Consider the following 4,515-nt stretch of genomic DNA (forward strand, 5'->3'; position numbering starts at 1 on the left):
GAACCGATTAAACAGAAACTCAGAGTGTCGCTGTGTAAAGCGGTCTTTAATCTGATTATTTTAATGTCAGAGGTTATAATCAGATTAGTGCATAGACAGATCTCTGCTTCGCTCTTTCTTCCTCTCAGATTGTTGATACAATGGAGGTCAAAGGTCAGGTGACTGGGGGAGTGAGGATTATCAGAGTTGGGATTGAAGCAGCTGATTTACTGATGAATGATACAAAGAGCTGAGTCGGGCTGAAGATGGCTTTATGTCTTCATTTTATTCTCAATTTGTCGTCGCTCCCAGCGTTTCTTCCCCTTCACTCTTCATTCTGTTGTTCCTGTTGTACTTGAACCCGCCTCCAGAGCTGCAAATGGCTCGTTGTTCTCTCTGTAAGTCAGCGAGCACCAGACAAAGAGCTCAACGATATGAGGAAAATATGCGTTGAATATCGCAATAACAATATTATGTACTCGTGCTGTATTCATGTGGTTCTGGAATAACTGGAGAAATGAGTTCCTGACTGATGTGAATCCCCCCTCAGGTGGGAACAACCACTCGGAAAGTCTGCGAACACTTTGGTACATAACGGACAAAAGTAAATGTCGGGTTGATGATAAGTCACTTTTGCACGTACATCTTCTGCTCACATGTAATTTGTATTATGTTATTAGGGTGTTACCGTCACAGCCTCCAAGTTGTTTCCACTTTATGACCTAAAGCTCATGAACACACAGAAGTAGGAAGAACGACTTCCCAACTTGGGAAAAGGGAAACACCCGACGGGAACTTGAATGTATGCAACACATCGGCATCTTGTGCAGCTCACCAGGCTGCAAGAAGCTGCGGAGATGAAGAAATCAGAGTTTAACTTCTTCTTCTGACCAACAAAAGGCGTTGAGACTTAACAGCTAAGTGTAAATCAGTTTGATCAGGTCGAGTTTAGAGGCCGTCCACATCAGTAATATCTGATTTCAGAGTTTATGAAACAGTAACATGTCAAAACACGAGGACTTCCTGCGGATGCCTCCGCTGTGTGATTCACTGCATTGCAGCTCGTCAGCTATCCAGCAATGCTGTGTAAAAGTGTATAAGGTTAAAGTGAGATACATGTAATTGAGCAGTGAAGTGAGAATCCATTCTGCTGGCTCTTCACAGTTTCTGTTCTCTACCTGCACATGAACGTCCTCTAACAGCTCCTGTCCTCGTCCTGTGTCTCCATCAGTCCCTGGTGTCTCTGATTAGTTGGGAGCTTTCTGTGTTTTTCTCTGTGTCTGTCTATAAATAAAAACACATCACCATCAGCCCTACGGTCATCTGCAGATGGGTAATTTGTTCCCTGAGGCCGCCATCTCAGGAGGCACGGCTGCGTCTCGCGCTGAATCTGAAAGAGTTTTATGGGACGGTGGAAGAAAAACCAATGCTGTCGGTTTTTAGTTCATTTTTGCTCAGAAAACGTTAGTTAAGAAATGTGCATTTATATATTTGCCATCTCACAGGCACTCCACAACAAACAAACACAAACGTTCTGCTCCCTTTAGATGTAAACATGTACAATAAATCAGCTGAGGGACTGCAGGTGGAAAACAGCTTTTTGAATATACAATTCAGAAATACTTATTAATATGCCATAAACCTTTGTATCAATGCAAAGTTGCAGCAAATTCATGCAGATGTTTGATCAAGTTTGCTGGTGTACAAACACCAACATCTTTGCTCTCGCTCCGCGATCTGAAGAAGTTCTCTTTACTCCTGAGAGTCCAGAGAGTCGGTCTCTTTACTGACCTGTGCAGCGTTCAGCTGTTCTTCACTCAGTGGTCTTGACCCGTTTTACATCTCAGACCTTTACAAAGCTGCACATATCCTCCGGGTCACGAAGGTTTTCTGGACTAAAGATGTCGGCTGAAGCTCGAGAATCGTGCAGCCGACAGATTGTGGAACATCTCTCCTTAGGACCTGCACAACTTCCTCTCATGGTCCACAGTTTGTTCTATATCTCACACTTTGCTTATGTTGCCTTGAAAGTTCCTCTGTGAGAGAAAACAAATATAGAAAAGTATTTATTTAAGATCCCAAACTTTCTATACTTTTATGATCTTTGTCTTCACTGAGTCAGAAATATACTGAAACTTTTTAACATCATGGAGACAGAGAAGGTCACAACTAGTTTTTCACTGTTTTTTTCTGTTAAAAAAACTAAATTATGATATACAGTAAATATAGTTTTACAGTAAATTAAAGAGGATTTCTATTCATTTAGGATTATTAATCCATATAGACATCATTTAAGATTATTATTATTAATCCATATAAAGACATAATTTAAGATTATTATTAATCCATATAAAGACATCATTTAAGATTATTATTTATCCATATAGACATAATTTAAGATTATTATTATTAATCCATTTAAAGACATAATTTAAGATTATTATTAATCCATATAAAGACATCATTTAAGATTATTAATCCATATAAATACATCATTTAAGATTATTATTAATCCATATAAAGACATAATTTAATATTATTCTTAATCGATATAAAAACATCAACTAAGATTATTATTTGATCAATTTAAAAACGTAATTTAACATTATTAACCGATTTTAAATACACATAAAACAGCAATTACTACGTCTTGTTTTGGTTACAAGTATGATCATTAAATAGAATAATCATGATGTGAAATGGAAAACGGTTTGTTTTACTTCCTACGGGTTTGATGGACACTGTGATTAGGATTATTAGATAATAAGCAGTTGTTCCTGTTTCAAACTGGATCTGTTGGAGGAAACTTCCCCAACGGGGTCAGATGAAAATGAAACAGTTTAATGACACTGCTTTCCTCGCCGCCAATTTGACGAGATGAAAAGAGGAAATTAAATCTTGTTTATGAGACAGCGTTGATGGCGGATGCAAAGTGTCAAGGCGAGCGCGCCCGTCGCCGGGTCGACACCAGCAGATTGTTCCACAAGTGTCAACATGATTGACTAAGTGAAAACATATGGCAGGGGACGCAGAGACGGTCCAGGGGACCTTCGGCTCTCCCCCCCCCTCTCCCATCCTCGTCCTTTTACTTTCTGTCCCCCCCCCTCTTTTCCAGCTGAGTGGCTCCTAATTGAAGAGGGCATGAGCTGTGTGTCAACAGTCAACAATGAGGCCATAAATTGTGACGACCATCGCGCTTTTCTCCGCTCCTCGGCACGCGGTGTCATCGCTGCAGCTCCTCCGTCCATTACTGCTCCAGTTTCACTTCACAATTCTGCTCTTCACCACTTTAACTGCTCAGTTTCTCTGCCTGTCACACCAGCAGCCTCAAACCTTCCTCCCTGTTTATAGAAGGCATAAATATGTTTAATATTTATTGGATATTAAACCCTGAAAATCATGTTCTGCTCCTGCATTTTCGACACAGTATTCAGTACACCAACTTTACAGCAACACATAAATACTATATATATATATGAAACTGTTTGGAGAAAGCAGTCAGTTTGATTGGATGAACCACCTGTCAATCAAACTCTTGCAGAGAACAATTCCTTTCCAGCTAGAAAAGCCTTGAGTGTCGCTCTTTGCTCTTCTTCCGATGAAGAACAACTCTCCAGTTGTGATAAAAGCTGATGCTACTGCTATCGCTCACCTCTTGAGGAGCATCGCACACATCTGAACCAGGCGCGGAGGACAGCAGGACACAAACGCATCATTTGAAGTCTGAAAAAAGTGGTTTTGGTGACATCGCAGGAATCCAAGAATGAAAACACTGAGTCGTCAAAGTTTACAGGTCGACACCGAGAGAGTTGAATCAACCTGGCAGTTTAACCTCCACTTTGACATGGTGTCCATTCCTCCTTCCGTCTCCCTTTGATTGTGTCGCCTCGTGTCTCTTCCCCTGTGTGCACATAACAGTCCTTGTGCTCTGCAGCTCCCTCACAACTGACACCTGGCTGATTGCTAACAGGTGCTTCAAATCAAGCGTGCAGCCGTGCAATCTACAGCAACTGAAGAGCTCTGCTCTGTCCAGAGAGGAGGAATACTTTGTTTTCTGGCATCATCGCGTCGTACAACAAGTCTGTGATGAACTGAACTGTGTATGAAGTACTTAAGAGCAGTAATACCACAGTGTAGAAGTACTCCACTGCTACAAGTACAAGTCCTGCATTCAGTATCTGACTTAAGTATAAAGGAGCAGGAAATGTAAATGCTCAGTACTTTACTAAATATACTTTGTTACTGTTTCTACCTGTTTGATAAACGCAGTTATGGAAACTGTTTAAAATCTGTAAAACACAAGTAATTTCCTGTCTGTCTGTCTGTCTCTCTCTCTCTCTCTCTCTCTCTCTCTCTCTCTCTCTCTCTCTCTCTCTCTCTGTGTGTGTGCATGCTGGGAGTTTGTTTGTGTGAATGAGACGCTGAGAAGGGTGCTAGTTCGATACTTTATTTTTGTTTATTTATTTAATAATGGGTTTGATTTAACTTAGTTCATTGGTGTTTTTCTCCTGCCGGTGTTCTGCCGGACGGCGTCTG

General features: G+C 40.8%; 1 long non-coding RNA gene across 1 annotated transcript; it reads right to left on the minus strand.

Moving 5' to 3' along the window:
* Positions 1-636: 636 nt before the first annotated feature.
* Positions 637-3,839, minus strand: LOC115014864 (uncharacterized). Its single transcript, XR_003832951.1, has 3 exons — positions 3,632-3,839; positions 1,771-2,015; positions 637-1,369 (listed from the first exon to the last, which is right to left on the minus strand). It is a non-coding gene; the product is annotated as an uncharacterized LOC115014864 (long non-coding RNA).
* Positions 3,840-4,515: the final 676 nt, after the last annotated feature.

The sequence above is a fragment of the Cottoperca gobio genome, chromosome 10 (assembly GCF_900634415.1).
Source record: "Cottoperca gobio chromosome 10, fCotGob3.1, whole genome shotgun sequence".
Lineage (NCBI taxonomy): Eukaryota > Metazoa > Chordata > Actinopteri > Perciformes > Bovichtidae > Cottoperca > Cottoperca gobio.